Source organism: Chelonia mydas, chromosome 4, assembly GCF_015237465.2.
Source record: "Chelonia mydas isolate rCheMyd1 chromosome 4, rCheMyd1.pri.v2, whole genome shotgun sequence".
Taxonomy (NCBI): domain Eukaryota; kingdom Metazoa; phylum Chordata; order Testudines; family Cheloniidae; genus Chelonia; species Chelonia mydas.
The window spans coordinates 56,319,217-56,343,877 of NC_057852.1; the positions used below are offsets into that span (position 1 = coordinate 56,319,217).

General features: G+C 41.0%; 1 protein-coding gene across 2 annotated transcripts in view; it reads right to left on the reverse strand.

Annotated features, from left to right (window-relative positions):
* The window catches only part of TTC29 (tetratricopeptide repeat domain 29), a 214,823-nt gene extending 200,739 nt beyond the window's left edge, over window positions 1–14,084 (reverse strand). For both annotated transcript variants that reach the window (XM_037897363.2, XM_043545782.1), the window contains exon 1: window positions 13,475–14,084. The gene's annotated coding sequence lies outside the window, so the exon portion shown is untranslated. The remainder of the gene's footprint in view (window positions 1–13,474) is intronic.
* Between the last annotated feature and the right edge of the window lie 10,577 nt (window positions 14,085–24,661).

A 24,661-nucleotide genomic window follows, 5' to 3' on the forward strand; every position in this document is an offset into this window, starting at 1 on the left:
GATTATCACTACAAAAAGGTTTCCCTCCCCCGGCCTGCTTTTAATAGCTCATCTTAAGTGATCACTCTCCTTACAATATGTATGGTAACACCCATTTTTTCATGTTCTGTGTGTATATAAATCTCCTCCCTGTATTTTCCACTGAATGCATCCAATGAAGTGAGCTGTAGCTCACGAAAGCTTATGCTCAAATAATTTGGTTAGTCTGTAAGGTGCCACTAGTACTCCTTTTCTTTTTACTAGAAATTGAGTTTCAGTCAGTTTATTTTATTTTTTTAAAAAGCAGTATTTTTATGACTCATTGTCCACAAAACATATTCTGCCTTGGTTATCATTGTGCACATGGATATCATTGTGCTCCTGCATGTATTACTTGAGTAGTAAACTCTTTGAGAATGGTTTCAGAGTAGTAGCAGTGTTAGTTTGTATCAGCAAAAACAACAAGGAGTACTTGTGGCACCTTAAGACTAACAAATTTATTTGGTTATAAGCTTTCGTGGGATAAAACTCCATGCTTATGCCCAAATAAATTTGTCAGTCTTAAGGTGCTTAAGGTCTCAAGGACTTCTCGTTGTCTTTGAGAATGGTCTTTCAACAAGTTTTGCACTCACCTTATAGTAATGGCATCTAGGCCCTGTTTCCCTCATTTGCTTATAAGAATGTGCCAAAAACCTCTCAAGTCCAGATATATCCTGCCAACTAATTCCCCCCCATCCACTGGGCTGGTTATCCTGTCAAAGGAAGTGAGGTTGGGTTAGCACAATTTGTTCTTGACAAACCGATGCTGGCTTTTACTTATCACCTTATTCTCCATGTTTGAACAATTTGATTATTAAAAAAAAAAAAATCACACACAAAAAATCCACCGAGACACAAGGTAGTTTACTGCCCAAAAAATTAAGGCAGAGTTAAAGCTTGCCTAGTGGTGCCTTGTGCCCTTCTGGAATGTGGTGAGTAGCTAAACTTAAGTCTCTGAAAACCAAGAAATTCAAGGGTAATTGTCATAAATATAAAGGGAAGGGTAAACCCCTTTAAAATCCCTCCTGGCCAGAGGAAAAATCCTCTCACCTGTAAAGGGTTAAGAAGCTAAAGGTAACCTCGCTGGCACCTGACCAAAATGACCAATGAGGAGACAAGATACTTTCAAAAGCTGGGAGGAGGGAGAGAAACAAAGGGTTTGTGTCTGTCTATATGCTGCTTTTGTCAGGGATAGAACAGGAATGGAGTCTTAGAACTTTTAGTAAGTAATCTAGCTAGGTATGTGTTAGATTATGATTTCTTTAAATGGCTGAGAAAAGAACTGTGCTGAATAGAATGACTATTTCTGTCTGTGTGGTTTTTTTTGTAACTTAAGGTTTTGCCTAGAGGGATTCTCTATGTTTTGAATCTAATTACCCTGTAAGGTATCTACCATCCTGATTTTACAGAGGTGATTCCTTTACTTCTGTTTCTATTAAAAGTCTTCTTGTAAGAAAACTGAATGCTTTTTCATTGTTCTCAGATCCAAGGGTTTGGGTCTGTGGTCACCTATGCAAATTGGTGAGGATTTTTACCAAACCTTTCCCAGGAAGTGGGGTGCAAGGGTTGGGAGGATTTTGGGGGGAAAGACGTGTCCAAACTACGTTTCCTAGTAAACCCAGTTAGAGTTTGGTGGTGGCAGTGGATATTCCAAGGACAAAGGATAAAATTAATTTATACCTTGGGGAAGTTTTAACCTAAGCTGGTAAAAGTAAGCTTAGGAGGTTTTCATGCAGGTCCCCACATCTGTACCCTAGAGTTCAGAGTGGGGGAGGAACCTTGACAGTAATGTACACACAACCCCTGCAATGCAACCTTAGCTCACCTCCTCCCTTTGAGCTTTGACCAACAAACCAGTAAGATACATGGTGGCATTCTACCCTTACAGATGCTACAGAGCACTTTGTTATATAGTACCCATGTGCTCTGTTCCCAAAATAACTTTTTACTCAAGCAGATCTTTGGTTTAGGTCCAATTTATAGCAAAGAGGAGCTGCCTACACCTGGTCTCCACTCAAAACTGAGCCTACTCTACACTCATCACCCTAGACTTGCAAAATGTTATCTCCCATTTACCCTTGCTCAGAGGATTGCTTTTGAGACATTGTGTTCACTTATCCCTCAGCCCCAGAGATGACCACCATGTTTACCACCTGACTGCTAACAATTCTCATGGCAAGATAATGTCCTTGTGCACCCCCGCTGACACAGCCTATAGACTCAGCACTGAAAGGAGGAATAATTGATCCCTTAAGGCAGTGGCTCTCAACCTTTCCAGACTACTGTACCCCTTTCAGGAGCCTGATTTGTCTTGTGTACCCCCAAGTTTTATCTCACATAAAAATTACTTGCTTACAAAATCAGATATAAAAGTACAAGAGGGTCACAGCAAACTATTACTGAAATATTGTTTACTCTCATTTTTACCATATAATTATAAAATAAATCAATTGGAATATAAATACTGTACTTATATTTCTGTGTATAGTATATAGAGCAATATAAACAAGTTATTTTATGACATTTTAGTTTGTACTGACTTCTCTAGTGTGTTTTATGTATCCTGTTGTAAAAGTAGGCAACTATCTAGATGAGTTGTTGTATCCCCTGGAAGACTTCTGTGTACCCCTGGTTGAGAACCACTGCCTTGACAATTCTGCCAACCTGCTCCAACTAATCCCTCCACCATTCAGTACAGCTACACTGAACACAGACAATGGCAGTTGTAGTGCATGCAGCTAAATACTTGTGTTCAGGTCTGTGGAAGACAACACAACCAACAGTACAATCTTAATCCCTCCTCAGGTCTACTTATTATAGCAACACTTACTGAACCATTCCCAGTGGCTATTGCCAGCTCCAGGGGGCAGAGTTAAAGCAAATTTAAATCAAAACTGACATTGCAAGGACTAGCAGAGTGGGAAAGAGCAGGGGAGCAAATGCTGACAGGGAGTAAAGCTTGCTGCCATAGGACCTGTCAATGGGGAAAGATATGGCATAGCAAATTGTGGCAGGGAAGCAAAACACTCTTAGATGTCAGTAGATGCTACCAGTAGCAAATTGTTCTGAAAGCAATTTGTAACTACACTGGCAATGCAGTCTCAGGCACCCCATCTCATCCTTGGGGCCCTGACTCCTTGCTGGGGCAGAAGCCACCTGGGGGCCCTCAATGTTAATCATGATAGGGTATAGGGTTGCCAGTTTTGGTTGGCTGAATTCCTGGAGGTTTCATCACAGGACACAATTTTTAATTAAAGATTAATCTTTAATTCCTGGTGACTCCAGAACAATCCTGGAGGCTTGGCAACCCCAGGTGTATGGCAGTTGCACACAGAGGGACTGCAATCTTAGTGTGGAGAGCTGATGTCAGTGTTACACCTCCTTCATGGCCTGTCTCCACAGTGGGAGCCTCTCCAAAATCTTGACTTTCACTGGAATAAAAATTAAATTTCTTTCTCTTATCCTCACCACACAACCATCCCTAGCAAAAATGAGGACAACCCGGTGATAGTGTTGTTCTACCTTTCGAAGTCTGCAGGCAGGCAGCACCAAAAAACTGTTGCTCCTATTTTTTTCTGGCTGCTTCAGCCCCAGAGTGAAATTAACTGGGATTAAGCTCCATGGCTGCTAATTGGACTCCTTAGGCAGGAGCGAAAAAGCCAGTTATGTCAGTTTATTGCTGTTGTTTTGAGGAGTAAGCAGCAGCAGCCAAGGCAGGCACTGGTGCTATTCCATGGGGGAAGAGAAACCAAATAGCAAGGCTGATGAGCCAAATGCTAAAAGTTTTGGAAAGGAAAATGTTGGATTCAAAGCTGCCAGAGAAGAACCTGACATCATGGTTACAAAACTTCAGACTGAGGAGAATAGTGGATTTTTCAGCAACAGATGAGGTGAAGGCAGCTGGAGTTTGAAGGGGAGAAGATGAATTCAGTTTTTCACTGAGAAAGAGTTATTGGATAAACACTTGAAGATTCAAGAGTTAAGGGGGAGAAACCACCCAGATGAGATTATGCAGGGTTTAACTGAAAAAAGAACAGATGAGCACAGAGCTTCAAGGGATGCAAATTTGCAGTAAAGACTAAATTCCTATTGTAATATCGGCATCATACAAGAATAGCGGTCTCTCATTGTCCCTTTGTAATAGGCTGAAATCTCCATTCCCTGCTTTAGTGGGCATTGATCCTGCTAGTAAAGGGATAAAATGGTTCTGCTGCCTTTAGGCAAATTACTCATTGTCCCAATTCCAGTTTAATGTAAGCAAGGTGGGAGTGGCTCTCTGAAGGGAGAGGATCTAGGGTGTACGCTAAGCAGTCCTGGGATCGGAAGCCTCAGAGCACCCAAGTTTGGGGAGAAGCCTGGAGCTGAACTTTTATCTTGTTAATTTTTTGTTGTTCCTAAACTAAACCCCATGAAGGGATGGATTGTTGACTGGACACAGTGAAATGGCTTTGGTTTAGAGAAGGTTGACCAAAGCACCTTCCAGGCATCCTTGATACAGGAATTCCCTCCTTAGTCTTACCTGTCTAGATGAGGTATAATAGCAAATCATTTATCAGTCTTTGCAAGAGGCTTTGGGCTTTGTATCATTTGCCAAAAGGTGGCTCAATGCAAAACGGAGTTCTCCAATATGGTTGCTCTGATACAAAAGTACAATGCACAGTAACAAGCCTCAGTGTGGAATGCTGCGTCTAGATCAGTGCAGTTATCCACTCTTCACTAGACTTTACTGGATATACTTCTGTATTAAAGACAAAGGTGGCTGAAATAGCCTCCAATGCATGCCAACTTTAGGGAAATCCTGCTTCAAAGCACAAGCAGAGGCCTACATTGCATTTAGCTGCTCTTCCTCCTTTGATAATGCGGCGCTGGTGACAGAGCAGATATATTATAATTCAGCTTGGCAGAATTCGATCTTTGTTTATATCATTTCAATGGTAAAGGTCAATGTTTATTTTAAAACATTTTAAGTTTATCTATTTAACATTTTCACAGTTGTGGGAAATTATGGAGGGGAGGGTTAAAATAATTATTTAATGACAGTAGACTCAAGATTCAAAAAGGTAAAGTTTTATAACTGTTAAAACACAAATTATCAACATCACATGTCAAAATATACAAAATAAATAGCCTTAAACTGAATTCTAATAAGTTCTCAAGCAGCATTTTTCTTATTTTTGCCTGTCAATTTGAATGATCATCAATGAAAATATTTGTTCCTTGGTTTGTGTGCGTACAGTGAAATTGAGGTGTACTGACATTTACTGACAAAAATCGAATCCTTCCAAATTTAATTATATAGTAGATTCCACTTATTAGCAACCCCTCATTTGCCAGCAAAATACTGCCATTATCTGGCAGTTGCCAATAAGTGGAAGGCAGGTTTGCAAGGTCGCAGTCAGGGAAGGAAGCCCTGCAACCTTGATGTGGCCAGGGCAGCAGTGGGGAGGGGAGCTTCAACCTGGATATTGTGGCTTTCTAAGAGGAGTGAAGGTGCGAGGGGGTTCACAGAGTTTCATAGTACCTCTCCCCGTACCATCCAGGGATCGCAACTCAGCACACCCCAGTGCTTCCTTCCATGGGTACAATGTTCCAACGGGGCACAGCTTGGAGAGCGCACTGTGCAGCTCCAGTGTCTGGGCACATCCCAGCACTTCCTTCCCTGGCAGCAGGCTCGCAAACCTGCCTGCAGCTGGGGCCTTTCTTACAAAAAAAAGTGTTCTTAATAAGCTGTATACTGTTGCCAATAGCTGAATCTCATTAATATTAAAGTCAACAAGGCAGAATTGTTTGCCAACAAAATGTTACTAGGAACTGGAAGTTTTTGCTATCCAGGTTGCTATTAAATGGAAGCTACTGTAACTTGATGAAAGCTTCTTAGATTGTGGGGAAAACATAGCAAGTGCTTGTAATAGTGGAGTTATAAAATACAGAAATTACACTTGGAGAGATGATTGAATTGAGGGGGTATTTGAGAAGGAAGAATTGGAATCAAATAGAATAATGCATTTGTTCACTGAAATTAAAGAATTAACTGGGAAATCCATGTTTAGTTCTAACACAATCTAGCAGGGATTAAGAGATGTGAAATAAAGTGTGAAGTTGGAAATAAAGGGCAAGTATAGAAACTTATTCCTAGTTAGGAATAAATGAATCCCGAGAATACCAGCTGATAGGGAAAGGTCTCACATAATACCCCAGATTAGCTGGGATGAAAAGCAAAAGAGAATCCCACATTTATAGGGAGCACTGCTACTGTATTCCATGTCAAGAGAACCAGAGGCAAACTGGAATAGGGAGCAGTGTGACCAATACAATCCAACATCCAAGATATGCAGACAGTTCTGTTCAATGGACTTTGTCATAGAATTTTCCCTGTTATCTTTTGAAATTTCAGTCTAATGCCACCACAAAAGAATAAATATTTCATCCCATAAAGCTCTGGGAAAACAAAATCTAAAAATGACAACATGAAGAGGATGCTGATCTTTGCTAGGACACTTCCCTATTGTTAGTATTTATTATTAATGAATATAACACAGAAGGGCCTAGAGGCTCAAGTGAGGATCAGCACGCCATTGTGCTAGGTGTTAAAACACATATAGAGAGAATCCCTGCCCCAAAGAGGTGGGAGACCTGTTCCCACACAGAACCCCACTGAAAATAAAAGACACAGCCATGCAGAGCCTGTATCAGGATCAGAGCCTTAAAGTTATTTATTCTTGGATTTAGAAAATGCTGCCTTCTAACTTGTCTCCTGGCTATTGTCCCCCTTCTAACTTGTCTCCTGGCCACCTTTTAAAAAAGGGAAGAAGGAGAACCCGGGAAACTACAGCCTCACCTCAGTTCCTGGAAAAATCATGGAGCAGGTCCTCAAGGAAACCATTTTGAAGCACTTGGAGGAGAGGAAGGTGATCAGGAACAGTCAACATGGATTCAATAAATCATGCCTGACCAACCTGATTGCCGTCTATGATGAGATAACTGGCTCTGTGGATATGGGGAAAGCAGCGGATCTGATATATCTTGACTTTAGCAAAGCTTTTGATACAGTCTCCCACAGTATTCTTGCCAGCAAGTTAAAAAAGTATGGACTGGATGAATGGACTATAAGGTGGATAGAAAGCTGGCTAGATAGTCAGGCTCAACAGGTAGTGATCAACAGCTCGGTGTCTAGTTGACAGCCGGTAACAAGCAGAGTGCTGCAGCGGTCGGTCCTGGGGCCAGTTTTGTTCAACATCTTTATTAATGAACTGGACGATGGGATAGATTGCACCCTCAGCAAGTTCACGGATGACACTAAAATGCGGGGAGAGGTAGATATGCTGGAGGGGAGGGATAGGGTCCAGAGTGAGCTAGACAAATTGGAGGATTGGGCCAAAAGAAATCTGATGAGGTTCAACAAGGACAAGTGCAGAGTCCTGCACTTAGGAAGGAAGAATCCCATGGACTGCTACAGGCTGGGGACCGACTGGCTAAGCAGCAGTTCTGCAGAAAAGGACCTGGGGATTACAGTGGATGAGAAGCTGGATCTGAGTCAGTAATGTGCCCTTGTTGCCAAGAAGGCTAACAGCATATTGGGCTGCATTAGTAGGAGCATTGCCAGCAGATCAAGGGAAGTGATCATTCCCCTTTATTCAGCACTGGTGAGGCCACATCTGGAGTATTGTGTCCAGTTTTGGGCCCCCCACTACAGAAAGGATGTGGACAAATTGGAGAGAGTCCAGCAGAGGGCAATGAAAGTGATCTGGGGGTTGGGGCATGTGACTTACGAGGAGAGGCTGAGGGAACTGGGCTTATTTAGTCTGCAGAAGAGAAGAGTGAGGGGGGAATGTGATAGCAGCCTTCAACTATCTGAAGGGAGGTTCTAAAGAGGATGGAGCTCAGCTGTTCTCAGTGGTGGCAGATGACAGAACAAGGAGCAATGGTCTCAAATTGTAGTGGGGGAGGTTTAGGTTGGATATTAGGAAACACTGTTTCACTAGGAGGGTGATGATGCACTGGAATGGGTTACCTAGGGAGGTGGTGGAATCTCCATCCTTAGAGGTTTTTAAGGCCTGGCTTGACAAAGCCCTGGCTGGGATGATTTAGTTGATGTCCTGCTTTGAGCAGGGGGTTGGACTAGATGACCTTCTGAGGTCTCTTCCAACCCTAATATTCTATGATTCTTCTATTATAAAACTGCAGCACCAAAGGCTTCACAGAAGTATTGCAAGTACTGTGACTGAGTGGACAGGACCCTGGACTGGAACTTCAAAGATGTGGGTGCAATTACCCAGATCTGCAACTAATCTGACCTCTTTCCCTCGCAGCCTTTGTCGTCATGTCTATTGACATGACAAGAAATAAATCCTGGCCCCAAAAGTTTATTAGGTGTATGTACAGTGTCTAGCACAATGGGGATATAGTCTCAGTGGGGGCCTTTAGGTACTACCATAATACATAGTTTTAATAATTACTGTTATTAGACATTTTACCAAAAGTCTTTGTATAAATTTAAATTGCTGGTTTTATGAAATGATCAGCAATTTTGCAGGATAGGTTTAATTGCTCTGTAAAAATATCTGTTTACATGCACTAGGCTAAATGGAGTGGAGGAATATTGTGACTTGGTCAATGTAGAGATTTAAATGTTACATAGCGTTTAGAAAAGGTTGATTTCTTTGGGGTTGGAGAGGGGGGTGGTGGTTCAGAACTAACTAAGACAAAACCTTGTCCCAGCAAACCTAAAACTAAAAGGGTCAATTATATATATAAATAATTGTTAGAAACATCAATTTTCATAAATTTTCTGTTCCAAAATTTTATTTATATATATGACAACAATAATTTATAAAGAGACATGATACATACTGTTCTGTGCTTGAAATGTATGTATCTATGAAATGTAAATGAAGTCTGTATTTTTTAAATGAACCTTTTCCTTCAAAACTGAGCTGATTCAAGCACCTCAGTATTGTCAATCTTTTTTGGGTGTTTTGTTTTTATAAACTCAAAAAATTTTTGACATTGGCTCTGATTTCACTTAAACATAGAAGGGTCCTGCTCTAGTTTAAACTGCTGGCATAAGAGTATTTATGCCATCAGAGGATCAGGTGTAGTGGAGTTCAGCTCTGCCACACTCCCTCTTGGTGCTGTCTTATCTCAGGTGGCAGGGCAGACACATATAGGAGGCAAATGTGTACTGTCTGCCAGCTTTATGCCTACAGAGCTTCTTCCTATACAGGCCACTTTGTGCTGCATAATGGAGAATCTAAGCCAATATCTACTTGATTAATCCCCACCATGATGAATTGTATTTTGCACTTTTCATACACAGATATCCTCCTGTAGGAGAAAATACTATCAGCTCTCCACAGTGAAGGATACAACACCAATATTTAAAAAAATCCAAGCTAATAAAATGGGTGACCAAAAACAAACAAAGCTGCTAGACTGCCACTAGCTGACCAGAGGGATGGGTTACATGTAATGTGCACACTTGTGTCTATGATCCCAAATAAATGTGGCATCCTCAATTTGTTGTTTTCCCTCAGTCTCTGTTTTAGGAATTTTTTTTTTCTTCTAACCAAATTGATATGTAAGACTTTTAGCCTGTCAATGCTGACAATGCTATTTCAGGCAGACACTAAAGTTGTTTGCAAAAGAGATGGACTATTACCTGTACAGCATGTCAGAGGAGAACTTGAATGAAAAAACAAGAGCTTGAGGCCTTCACACCTGCTCAGTTACAAAGAAAATTTGTGAGAACTGGAAAAGATTCAAACGGCAGCCTGACATTTATTGGCAACATTCGGGGGACGAGGGGGGGAATCTAGCTAAGCACTGAACAAGCAGTGATTTTACTCCATGTTAGGGTCTCCTGCATTAAACATTTACAAGTCATTTTACTTGGAAGACTAGTAAGAAAAAAAATCTTATGGAGACATTTTAGAAGTTCAAAAGGATCCCTCAATCCAAACAACATACAGGAGGCATGTCTTTAACATACAGAATCAAAGCCAGTCTGTATCTGTGTAGTAATATGGAGAGACAGTAGCCTTTCCGTAGTGAAGGATGAAACCAGCTTCCATTAAAAAGCTGTATTTTAGCATCCTTGTAACTGGCTTGGAAATTTGTTTGGCCTGAAAATTGTCGGATTCACTCTGAAAAAAAGAGTTCATTTTTGCAGAGTCTGAACAAAAATTTCAAAGTGATTAACATTTTGTGTGTGGATAGGTTTGGGCTCAGTCCTGCTCCCATTCCTTTCAGTGGAAATTATGGGACCAATCCTGTAAATGTTGATGTGAATTGGAGGGGTTCTGTCTGTTTGGATTTTACTACTGTTGATTGAGCAAGGTAAAAACTACCTAAACTTTACACATAAAGTACCTATAAAACACACAAGGCCAAATTTTCAAATTCATTTGCATGGGCAAAAATATGGTGTCCAGCTATTTGCATGCTTTAATACCTAATCTGGACATGAAAATTTTACAGTATTTTGGGATATATGTGCACTCATTTACATACACAAAATATGTGGGCACATATTGAAAGGTAAACGGACAATATGGATGTTAATGTGTCTTGTCTGCAAATGCAATAGTGGTGAGGACTGATCAGAGCCTTACATTTGGATACTCTGAGTGATGCTTCTAATTTAATAGAAAAGTAGACAGGAGCACACTTTATCATTATTAGTTATGATTGTTTTAAAACTTGGCGAGGAGGAAAGCTTTTAGGCTTTAAAGTGCATAACAACCAGTATCTGTAATGATACTTTCTTGTAGATATTAAAAATTATGGAAGCCCCATCATAAATGTTCTGTCAGTTGTTAAAGTCTCTCAGAGTCACAGCTGCCAGTCATCACCAGAGTGACTGCATAGCTGTAAGCATATTACTGTATGCTTTGCCTTGTAACAAGGGATTCACCCCTCCAAGGCAGTTAGCAAAACACTCAGCCATCATTTCATTCAGAAACCTCCCACTGACTACAACTGGAATGCTGTCTGGAATGATGGTAAGTTACAGATGAATAGTCACTCCAGTGATGAAAGTCACACCATGCCCAGAGTAACTGTGGCAGCAGTAATGCTTCTTGACACTAAATAAAATGAACATAGAAGAGTAAAGAGTCACTTCCCAGAAACATTTAAAGTGTTTTGCATTCAATCTTTTTACCTGAATTCCATATTCATCATATTAGCTTTCCTTTACAACTATCACAGACCTATCATTTCACAGAATGGATTTTCTTTCAGTGATTTTTTACACACGCACACCTCCCTACATCTCTTCCCCACCAACTTTTATGATTAAGTTATTATTTTGGGAAGTTAAAATATACTTAAGACAATAAAGAACTTCCATTTGAATTAAGTGGTGACAGCAGATGGGAGAGTTCACAAGTTTCCACAACATTTGTTTTTCCAGCCAGAATTAGGTATCAGTCACACAAACAGCCCCCTCCCTCCCTTTTAGTGTTTTGGCAACCTACATGGCACTTGGAGGGAGGAACACAGTTTGCAGCAGAAAAATTTGTTTGCAGGAGGCACTAGGAAGCCAGTCTATGTGCATCTGGTTTGAATGCTAGCTGCAGTTGCAGCACATCTGTAAACAGTTTGATTAATAAAGAGAAGTGTGGAGCACTCATATTCTTACCCAGCATGCAGTACATGAAACAAGAGACTCAAAGTCACCAGATACATGCTGTTGCCTCTCTGTTTCCATTAGAAATGTGCAAGAGTTTGTGGACAAAATTGCCAGTAAGGGATTCAGTCCTGCAAGATACTAAGCAGCCTCAACAATGAATGACTTCAGTGGGAGCTGAGCAACTTGCTGAATCAGTCCTAAGGCCAGATGCAGCATGAAGGTAGCATCTCAAGCAGCAAGTGGAATGGGGGAAAAAAAATAGATTTCACAAATGGAAGGACTTCTCAAAAATGTAATAATTAGCCATTTTGCCAAGTTAGGTGGCCCCAGTCTTCCAGTCCACCTCAAGGAGGGCTCCATCAGAAATGGCTGTGAACTTTTGATGTACCCAAATGATTGGGGTTTTTTTTGACAGCAGTAAAGTGTAACTTGAATTTAAACGTTTCCTCTACAATAAGAGCTATTTTTAATTTGAAAGACAAATGTGGTGCTTACACTCACCTTGCTGGTTTGCATCTGATTTTTTCTTTCATTGCAATTTTTTGTGAATACATATCTGGATCTGTATAAGCAGCATCTTGCTGATTAAAGATTTCTACTCTTCTAATGTGGCACTCGCACTCTGTTCAACCAACCAGCGTATCTACATCATGTCTCTCCTTTTTTAACTTTCTGTTTGAATGATGAGATGGAGACAGCAGGCAAAGATCAAAAACCTACAGTGTAGAAACCACTGTCTGGATCTCTAGTCTTGCTGTTCATTATATACATATTATGCTTCAATATACCTGATCAGTGTCAAGTCCCACTGCTGGCATGATAGGCTGAAGGAAGAGCCAAATATTTGTGAAAGAAGTCAAGCCTCCAAAACCTTTAGTTCAGCTTTTCGCTCCTTGTCATATTTCGTCTCACCATATCAATAGTTGTTTAGATGGAAGTCTTCCAAAACAGTATTAGAGCAAAAGGATTAGACACCTTAAGATTCTGTTTTATCAACTTTCCTATTCCTTCTGTTTATGCCAATTAAACCACCATAATGCAAAACAAAGAAAATTGGGGCCATGTTAGGCTAGTCTTACACGTGCTGGTGACCACTTATTCACACAAGTTTTTCCCTTGACTTCAATGCAACTACTCATGTGAGTGAAAGCTTGCAAACAATCTAGCCCTAAACACCCACCTCACGGGGCGGGGTGCTGGAACAATTTGTATATAGTGGGTGCTGAGAGCCTTTGGACCAAACTATAAACTCTGTATATGATGGAAACCACTTCAACCCAGGGGGTGCAATAGCACCCCCCAGCACCCATAGTTCCAGCACCTATGCTCACAGGTTGTTATAGGAAAGAAAATATTTTATTTTCTCTGGTTATTTCAGTAAATGCTTATCTCTATTTCTGAAGACTATCTAGCATGATTTAAAAACTGATAATTATAGTGAAATTAAAGGATATGTCTTTTGGGAAAAAAACCCCAAACAGTCTGAGATATTGCACTTTAAAGTGTGGCTTTTAGAAGTAATTCTTTGAGGTACTCTAAATGGATTCATTATAATTTTCCTCTCCCTTTGAGCCCTACGTAGTTGAATTCATGGTAACTAAGTCATCCCAATACATTTTTCAAAAACTCCCAGGCATTTCCAAAGTAGTTTTTCTATAACCCATGTCACATACACATGAGGTGGTGGAGTGGTAATGGAAATAGTATTAGCACTTACTTGACCTGCTTAACTCACTTGTGGCTCCATTACTCATGAGTAATATAGCCATCCAAAACTCATGCTGATAAAACCTTCATACCATATGTGACGGGGTCAAGACTCACCACCGCTGGCGCCTCCCGCTGGTTGCTCTGGAAATTAGCTCTGTCCAGTCATGGAGCACCTCTTGCATGCGGTGCCTTGCCCTTTGTCTGCTCTGCTGCTCTGAGGACCCGTGTTGCTCCCCGCACAGCGGCGTCCTCTTCAGGACACTGCCCTCCGGCAGTGCCCACTGCTCCAGTCTCACCCCCTTCCGGGTTTTGGTGTTATCAGCAGTCTTTGATCTACACCAGCTCTAGTGGCTGGCTGCAGCCTCAAAGTCTAGCCCCTTTGTCACAGGGGCCAGCCACAGCCTGTATCAGGCCACATTCCTCCTCAGCCAGGTGTAGTACAAGAGGGAAGGGGGGGGGAGAACCAGGCCCTCCCACTACTCTGGGTCCTGACCCAGGGACCCTCTAGCGGCAGCCTCTCTGCCCTCCTTCTCTCCCCTTGTCAAACTATTGTCCCTGGGCTGCTTCCCCTTCGGCCCTGTGCACCTGCTCAGCCCTTTGTAGCAAGGCCTGCAGCCTGGGGTTTTCCTTGGCCGGAGCTCCCCAGCTCCTTCTGCCCTTCCCCAGCACTGCTCTGTCCAAGGTGCTACCTTTCTGCTTAGGAGCCAGTCCACCTCCCTTACCAGTCAGGGAAACCCTTCCCTGTTCTTTGCTAGCCAGCCTTTATATAGGGCCTACCCCGGCCCTGATTGGCTGCATCTCCCCCTGCCCTGATTGGCTCGCCCCAGGCCTTCTCTGTTTGGCTGCAAGTTTGCACAGCCTCTCTGGCCTGGATCAACCCTTTTTCTCAGGGGGTGGGGCACTGCCCCCGCCACACCACCCATACCACAGCATTCTATATTTGGTATATACTACTACTTATGTTTACAGATAAACAACTCTAGAAATATTTTAGAGAGTTTTTAAAATATTCATTGGGATATTTTTGTAGCCCTCAACTTGTAAAGCCAGACACCTTCATTATCATGAGTCCAAATATATGAGGCTCAGAAGGAGCCAGAAACACTTCTAAAATAACCTAAAATACCTAAAAAAAAGTCACAATTTTGAAACCAATGGACGAGACTTTAAAAATAGGAGTTAAGTTTAGGGCTCCCATCTCAAGGACCTAATTTTCTTTTCTCATTGAAAAAATCAGGTCAAAAATTAGGTACCTAAATATGGCTTTGGGAGCCTAACAATGGGATTTTTCAAAGTCGTTGAATGTCTGGGATCCTTTCAGGGTAAAATGAGTACTGGTCTTCATTGGGAAGCTGGGAATCTCTCCAGTTGGTATAAAGCTTTTGTTTTTAGCCCTGTATGGCTGAAAGATATCAGTATTTAAAACTGCGACATTTTTCTGTTTATAAGACCAGTCCTCAGTGCAGGCAACATTCAGTTCTGCACTAAGGATTGGTCTTGTAAACAGAAGAAAAGGAGGAGGAAACTTTTCTCTGGAAGGCTGATTTAAAGAAAATGATGAGTGCTTGAAGCTGCCCAGGGAATTAGATTTTCAGAATAAGTCAGGTAGAGATGGATTAGTGGGCAAGAGGGCTATAAAATAGTCAAAGGTGCATGATAAATATATGAATCACATAGCTCTGCAATTTATCACAAGGCTCCACAATTTATCCTGTTGATAGCATCTTTATATATGTGGTATGTGTGTGTGCACCCATGTATGGGTGAATTTGTATAACATATAGATTTATATGTGTCATATAGATGTTGACTTACTAAAACATTTCTAATGGGATCACCTTATCTGCTTCAGCGACTTTTAACATTAAAAGTTTATCAGGAAAGATTTACTTATAAAAGTTTATCACTCAGCATCACTGATGCAGCTGGTCAATACTTGGTCCATTTCATTGCTATTTCAGAATCCACATGACATCCAGGTTAGCATAATGAATTATGCAGAAAAGGCTAAATAAAATGTTAAGAAATTAGAAGTCCACAAAGGTGCAGTTTGCTAAAGGATACAAAAGAATAGTGAATTTGTATAGTCAGATGTCTCTCCCCGGAAGAGCGAGTGTTATCTTTCTTTCATAAACACGAAAGACCTGGAGCTCCTGACTGCCTCAGGCAAGTGAGTTTGAAGGTCTCCTTCATGAGTGAATGAAAGGTAATAATCAATATCTAGGTCGAGCTGCTGTTTATTCTATGGAGAGGGTTTTTGGGTTTTTTTGAGGAAATGTTTAAAAAACTTGAAGTCAGAATTCATATTAGTAACTGATACTAGCCATCGCAAACTGAGCTAAATTCTGCTCTCTGAGTTACATCACTGGAACTCTGTAGTAGCTCCTTTGACTTCATTTGAGTAGCACAGCATAAAAGTCAGCACAAAAATTTTCTCATTGTAGTTACAGCCAGAAATCCCTACTGCATTTTGCTTATTCCAGGACAAAATTCAGCTCCATTTTAAGGGGGCACAACTTCCACTTATGGATGGATAAGTGAATTTGGCCCTCCAAGTTTAACCAATATAGATATTTCAAACTCTGTCCATTTTGGATGGTCTTCAGGCTACACTAAATGGAAACATATCTGAGAAGGCTGTAGACTTCTTGGTAAAGGAGTCTTTCACATTCCTAACAAAAAAATAAGTTACTCTTTAGAAGTGAGATATTCTCATTCTCAAAGGCCCTGACTACACTGGCAAGTTTCTGCACACTAAAGCAGCTTTGAGCACTGTAACTCCCGAGATGTAAAGCTTTCTGTGCCGCGGCTACAGTGCTGTGATTGGCCTCCAGGAGGTGTAGACACTGTGGTGATTACAGTGCTGCGACTGGCCTCTGGGAGGTGTCCCACAATGCCTGTTCTCACCTCTCTGGTCATTGGTTTGAACTGTACTGCCTTGCCCTTAGGTGACTAACCATCAGCCCCACCCTGTACATTCCTTTGCAAATTTGAAAGTCCCCTTCCTATTTTCTCGGTGATGCATGTAGTGGTCTCAGTGCATCTTTCCAGGTGGCCATCACTGCTCCACGCACCAGGCGATCCCCGACTTGAAGCAATGCCTATGGACAGATTTCACAATGCATGATAGAAAGGGGCCATGACCGGGACACATTGCAGTGAAGGGTAAAAGTAAAGGAGCCGTGGAACGCCTACCACAAGGAGCAGGAGGCAAACCGTCACTCCGATGCTGCACCCAGGAGCTGCCACTTCTACAAAGAGCTGGACGCGATATTCAGTGATGACCCCACTTCCACTGTGAAGGCCCCTGTGGATACTTCATTGGCTCACATGCCGGTTGAGAGTGGATCGAGCCAGGAGGAGGAAATCTTGGTTAGCGACTGATCAGTAGCAGTCTGGAGTAGCCAGCTTCCACAGTGCTATTGCCACACACTTCTCCAGCTCTCATTCTCCTGTCCTTGCACTGCAGGGCTGCGGGGAGCTCATCACACAGTCCCACGAATGTGGCTTTCCTCATGCTAAAGTTCTGCAGCCACTGCTCGTCATCCCAGACATGCATCATGATTCGATGCCATTCAGTGCTTGTTTCCCAAGCCCAAATGCAGAGTTCCACTGTGGTCAGCAGCTCCATGAATGCCACAAGCAATCTCGTGTCGTAGCAACTACGCGTGGTGAGATCAATGTCGCACTCCTCTTGCCTTTGTAGTTTAAGGAATAACTCCACTGCCACTTGTGACGTGTTGGGCAGAGCGAGCAGCATATTGGTCAGGGTGTTTGGGATCCATTCCTGAAACCCGAAAGAGGCAGGGCGCACAGTACACAAACCGTTGAAAGATGGCGCCAAATGTGGATGGAAGCACAGGGATTGCTGGGATCCGAAACAATGCATCACGGGGCATTGGGACTGGACCCAGGATGCCTCACGACCCTCTCCACCTTCTCACAAGTCTTCGCGGTAGAAGAGAAAGAGGTGTTCTGTGGGATAGCTGCCCAGAGTGCACCGCTACGAATGCCGATGCAGGTGTGAACGTGCTATTGCGCAGGCAGCTGTCAGTGTGAACACACAACAGCAGTTTCCCTTCTGCGCTCTCTGAGCGGCGCTGTATATGCCTGTGCTGTAACTTTGCAAGTGTAGACATGCCCAAAGATTCATTTATCTCACTATATGATGTTAGTTTGTCACAGAATAACTCTACTTTAAACTATACTTTTAGCTATAAATTATATTAAAACTGAAAAAATTATTTATATTACTTAATACATAAATAACCAACATTCTGGATGTGTTCTAAAGAATTAAAAACAAACAAGTCTTTAATTATTTAAACTAATGCAAAAATGAGTGTAGTACAATCCTTTGTGTTCCTCCAAATGTATTGCACAGCACTGCATTTCAGATTGATTTTTTTTAAACATGGTCTTGTGTAGGAACCAGGACCTTAAAGCCAAAACAGACACTATAAAATATATTAAACAAGTGATGACACACAAGTTCTCTCACACAATTCTCTTTGTTTGTTACAATGCACTAAGCCACAGAAAAAAATTCATTTTACATCAGAGAAATTAATAAGTAGGAACAGGGCCAATGGAGATGAATAATATTTATATATTGAAGGATAAATATTTTTCCAGTGGTTTGGAACTATGAACCTGTGCGTATAGCTCACCTAGGTAACTATACATTCTTATTATTGTTAACCTCTTCTTCCTTCTGCTATTCCCTCCTGCTGTTTGTAACTCTTACTGCTTCTTATTTTAAATTAGACTATAAGCAATTTGGAGCAGTGATCGTGTCTTATTTGTACATCACTCACAGTGAGAACCCAATCCTGATTGAGACCTTTGGGCACTACTGCAATGCTAATAATAAATAATGTTACCCCTTTCTGGCCAGAGCAGTGAGCCAAAGTTCTGAACCTTGCAAATTGTTTCCATTAGAAGGACAAATTGGTGGAGTCAGGTGTATCTTGGATGCAATCCTGTCTAATTACAAAGAATGTACTACGCCCTGTTTTCCTAAACACAGGAAGCATCTGAACAACAGGAGATAATTTCTTTGCTCACAGCTCCAAGCCTCCTTAAGCCCAAAAGGCTGTCTCTAAGGCTTTGCTCGGGGCCAGGCTCCCAGTGCTTGTGTAGGTTGTGTCTGGTGCTTCCTTGCTATCTCCCCTCTCTACTTCTCTGGTGTTTTTCTCCTCTCTCTCATGGACACATGCACTCCTCTCTACCAAAGAATATCCAGCAAAAACCCTCCTCCCACATAGTTCTCTTTCCTGAGCAGACTCAGATGTGCCTTTGTTTTGCCCAGTGACATGTGCCTGTGTCTGGTTTGAGGCCCTTATTGTTTCTTACATTTATCCTACATGAAGGGCAGCTGTTACACTACCAGTTTCAGTGAGGTTTAACCCAACCTATAATAATAATTATAACTACAGAGGAGAGGTGTCTTGTGCACCTCAAGTGATTTGGAATCCTCTCTCTGACCAACTTCCAGAATGTAATCAGTGACAGGCAAGGACTGCCTTTGTTGGCATGAACTTTGTAGATGCCTATGGTTTTATGTAGTATATTAAGCTTGGGGAACAGCTTTTAGTAGTCAGTTATTTACATTTTAAATGTTGACCTGCTGAGCATCAAACACACTTGGCAGCATTATGAAACCTCATACAGCTTGTGTGAAACAGAACTTGGCAGAACAGTTTGTAGGAATATAATAACCAGTCATCATCCCACAATATCTTCAAAGACATTTAATGCCTTACACCACTGGCCCGTACCCTTTCCTTTTTTTCTATTTTGCTAAAATACTGTAGCTCATACCCTTCAATTACAGTGGCTCTGGGGCCTAAGTCAGAGTCCACACCAGAAGTGGAATCTTGCTTCAGCCCAATTTCAGCACAAAGTTCTTTCTCCTCTGAATACTTCAACAATGAGATATAAGCTCCTTTTCTCCAATTCGGCTAAGAGGTACAACACAGCTCTTTTTCTTAGCACTTTGAAACCTTTAAGATGAAAACTGCTGTACAAATACATTACAAAAAGTTTCTTACATTTATCTTCACAGTAGCTTTTAAAACATAATGTATTGTGATACAAGTGTGGCATGGTATATTTGTGAGATTTTGTTTTAGTTTCCTCAGTGTTATTTTGATCAAGCATCTGGTATACTAGACTGTTGTTCTCAGCCATCCATAAATAAGATACTGAAATTCTCATGGAGACAATTTCAACATTCCTTATAAGTGACATGAATATAAGCTTCTGTTATTAATTGTAGCTGATTAGCCACAAGGCAAACATTTAATTAAACCTTGAGAGACAATAAAATTGCACATAAATTATCCATTTAAAAGCACATAGGTCTTTACATTTCATTAAACATAGTTTAACAAATAACCACACATCTTAAACTCAATCTGTGTTTGAACAGGTTTGAATTCAAGAAATCCCCCGGTGGACTGTTGTTATTTTTTTAGTCATTTATTTCTTGATGCTTTTTGACTCATATTTACTTAGCCACTTGTTCATGCTGCTTTCCTGATTAGTGAGACTGTCAGTCAAGTCACGAATTAACAACTGATTCAAAAAATCTTTTCAAAGTGTTATTTTTTAAAATTTTTACCAACATTCAGAAAGGCATTTTAGGTGCTGATGAATTTTTTTTTTAAAAGCACAAACACAATATTATGTAGCTAAATATTAAAGACTCTGTTTTGATTATTTTTGTCCTCAGATAACTACTTTCTGTTCTATAGATCTTTGCTACAGGAAGATGTGTTTATTGTTGCAAATGTTCACCTGACTACCGGCATCCATGTGGATTGGTGTAAACGTATATATGAATATGGTCTTCAAATGTGAGTACCAAGGTTATTCACCCACTGCCCTCACCCGCTTTTTTTTCCCCCCCATTGCTTAAGGGAGCAATACAAGTTTTAACACCAGGCTCTCCTCTTCACATTGGCTATACACTTTACATTATCGTGTGAGTTGGAAGGAAATGTTAGTGTACACCAGTAGTGCACATGGGGGTCCTTGAGGGAATATGGAGTTTACCCACTTCTCATTTGGAGAATAAGGAATTTAGTTTAACTTAGTTTATTCACTTTTTTTTTAAAACCACTGGTATGCATGCATGATACATGAACTATTTCATTAAGTAAATTAAGAGGTGGGAACAGCGTGAAAACGCTAATGGTAGTGCATGAGCTCTGTGGACCTGTGGTTTTATATATTATATATTGTTCACTCATCACATTTTTGAGTAATATAAAATGAGGCACAGTCATCACATGAATAGGTGAAAAAATAACTTCAGTGTTAGAAGAACTTTTCTGCTGGTGCAGAAAGTCTTTAAATACTGCTACTTGGCTCAGAAGTCTTAAGGAAGAATTCTACAACTATGATTTGATTGGAACAATCTTCTGTATCAGATCACTAACCTAAGATACTGTGTGGGGATAAAGGAAAACAAACATGAACAGGGAATGAAATTTATTTGCATTTGCACATGTGTTTATTTCCTCTTTATTTAAACAGAAACTGTGTGGCTACTATGAAAAAGTATTTGCGCATACTGCAGATTTTGTCTAAAAAAAAAAGTAAAAAGCAAAATCATGGAACTACTAAGGCAGATGCAAAATGTCACTGTTGAACCACATTGCTTTTTGTTGCATTCCGTCCCCATCTTTATCTGTACCTTCTCTGTGATAATAATCATATCAGAGCAGGGACATCGCCTTTCTAGTTGCAGATTATCATCTAATTTTCAGAGTACTGAGCAAACAGTTTCATTGACTTGAATGGGAGTTGTGGGAGCTCAGAACCTCTGAAAATCAAGCCACCTACACACTGCTGGAGCTATGCAAATAATAATTTCTACAAATAAGACACTAAAAATAGAGCGGACAGAACTTTCTGCAATATTTTTTGAGAAAATGTTTTTGTCTTCAAAATATCAATATTCTCCAGCCAACTGTAGTTGAAATACTGTTTATCCTTTTGTAAAAACTGACTCATAATGCTACAGGAGTCAGTGAGGAAGCCATCTGTCATACCCATAACTGTTAGACACTTGAATCCATGCTGGAGATACTTGAAATTTTGAAAAATGTTCTAAATTTTCCCAGAGCTGGGTGAATAAGTGATTTTTCAGTTCACTGGCTGTTGTGAAATATTTTAAAAAAAAATTGGTGCCAATCAAACTGAAACTGATATTTTTCAGAATTTTCAGCTAATTGAAAGAAGTATGAAAAATGTATTTTGGGTTCAGCTAAACATTTCATTTGACCTTATACAAAATGTTTCCTGTCAGACATTTTTAATAAAAGCAAAGGAATTAAAAACAGAGGAAGAAGAGGTGATGGTGCCTTTATAATCTTTAGCCCAGTAGCTAGTACACTCACCTAGGATGTGAGAGACCCTTGAATCCCTTCTTTAGAGCAGGGATTTGAACCTGGTCTCTCCCCACTTTTAGGTGAGTGCCCTAACCACTAGGCTGTTGGGTATTCTGCTGTGGGCCTCTTTCAATGTCTCCTGTAACGGCAGAAGCTGTTCCATTATAGCTATATATTTAAATAGTCATTGGAGCAGGGACTGGAACCCCAGGCAGTGCTGTCCTGCCACTCAGGTGAATGCCCTAACCACCAGGCTATAGAGCCATGCCCAATGACTATTCTAGTATTTTATACAAAGTGGAACACCTTCAGCAGGAGCGATTGAGACAATCCCCCTCCCCCAGTATTCAATAGCATAGTTAGGGCATTTACCTAGGAAGGGGGAGACCTAGATTCCAGTCTGTTCCTGAGTGAAGATTTGACCCTTTCTCTCCCTAATCCCAGATGAGTTCCCTAACCACTGGGATAATAGTTATAAGGGTAAGTCTGAGTTACCCACCACCAGGTTTGTGAATGATGACTAAAACCCTTTGTGACTGTAGTCAGAAAAGTCAAAATGCTTCATCCGATAATCTCAACATTCTGAATTTTTTCCCTCTTTTCATTTCAGCATGAACAGTATGGAGAATGTGAATAAGGAAGTGTTGTTTATCTTTTCACATAACACACAAACCAGGGGTCACCCAATGAGATTAATAGGCTTAGAACAAACATAAAGAGATACTTCTTCACACAACAAACAGTTAACATGTGGAACTTGTTGCCAGGGGATGTTGAAGGCCAAAAGCAGAACTGGGTTTAAAAATAATTAGATGAGTTCATGGAGGATAGGTCCATCAATGGCTATTAGTTGAGATGATCATGGATACAACCCTATGGCTCTGGATGTCCCTAAACCTCTGACTGCTAGAAGCGGGGACTGGATGGCAGGGGATGGATCACTCGCTAATTGTCCTGTTGTGTTCACTCCCTCTGAATCCTGTGGCACCAGCCTCTTCCGGAACAGAGGATAGTGGGCTAGATGGACCATTGGTCTGACCCACTATGGCCATTCCTATGTTTAATAGAATTTGCCAAAATCAATGAAAACTTGCAAAATGTTTCAGTTGACCCTAACCTGCATTTTTCAGTGAAAAAAATTTAGTCCAAAAAAACGTTGCCCAGCTCTAGTTTTTACTTTGTGTGGCTTATTGATTTACATCTGGCCTGCTCAGGCATTTGCTTTCTCCTTGCTCTTTTGGAATGACACCTTTCTCCAACATATATCTGATCTGTAATTTTATGTATGTTGCTGCACTGCTTAGGGCTAGATTCTGAAGTCCTTATTCCGACATTTTTGTAAAGAACTCTTTGTGCTGAGGTCTGGAGAGGGCTGCTGCGGGGCATTGAGCCAGTATGGAGCATTTATATGGATGGCCCTGGAATAATCCAGCTTTTGATTAATGTGATTCATTCCCTAGCTAGTTTTTGAAAGAAAATATATATTCCGAAAACAATAAAACTAAGAACCAACTAGAAATCAATTATCAAATAAAAGTAAGCAGACAAAAGCAAAAGCTGAAATACAACAGATTTGCACAAGTGCCTCTGAAGTTAAATATAGGTTACTCCATTCATGTACAAAGAGATTTAGATGGCAAATGGAAACTAGCTACTACTGTGAAGCACATCACATTCATATATAATTGAAGCACCCGAGAGTAAAATGCTCAGGCACAGTAGATGACAACTGATAAAAACAAGAGAAGTAGTATAAAACAGGATACAAAACTCTGGGGATTATAGAGAATATCTAACACAGGCTGAAAAACGTAAAACAACCGTATCTAAAATTACCAGATAATATAAAAATAAAAACAAGTGAACTGCTGAAGCTGAAGAATTGAGCAGAAGTACTACCCGAATACAGAGCACCAAATACAATTGTGCTATGCAAGCCAATCATATATCAATAACATTGGCCTGATTTTTCTATTTATTACTGTACAAAGAGAGGCAGCAGATAAGGCCCATTTTGCACCAGCTCTGCAGCATGCTCTCCCCCACCCCCAATCCTGTAGAATGCTTTCACCAGTGCACTATGGGTGTGACTCAAAGTCAGGTTAGAGTAGCATTGGTGAGGGGAAGAGCTGCTGTTTGTTGCATTATCTTCCTTTAACCCTGTGAGGTGTAAGATAACGTTGACTCAGTCAGCATTATCTTCTGCTGGTTGCTCATCTATTCAGTGTAACCCCTTTTGGAGAGTGGGGGTTAAAGACAAGGAACATGTCTCTATGCTGTTGTGGGAATGGAGGTTGGCTCTGGAAGCTGGGCAGGTGGAGCAGGGCTTTGCACAAATGGCCCATATCCAAGGACCCACAATTTTAGAGGGCCAACCCCTTTCCCAGAGTGAAGCAGGAGCCTGTGTCACTTAATACTGACACAGAGAGAGAACCCCCCTGGGTTTTAAAGGGGAAGATACTGCAGAGAGTTGAGGTTCATGGCTTTGTGTCTTGCCTGTTCAGCCAAACTCCTTATTACTGAAATTGTATTGCCCAAATGCGCAGTTTGTACATGGGGAGTTCCTCAGAATCAGAAAGATGAGGGATGTTGTCTCCCTGGCTTAAGTCTATTATCTTCAAAATAACATTGAGTTTTCATCTCATTACATCCCTGCACCACAAAAAGGGGAGAGGATTATATCAATGTGTGTGTTTTCCTGGCACAGCTCTGTTAGTACAAGAAGTCTTTATAACTGATTTGCCCTTGTTATTTATGTCCTAACAATTTCTGTCTTTATTAGTTCTGTGATGCCCGGTTGCCAGAGATGCATTTTCACATAGGATCATGATATGTTGGAGCAACGTTATTCAGACAGATTCGGCTCACTATTGAACTTCATTCTTTGTCGCAAAAGAACTGA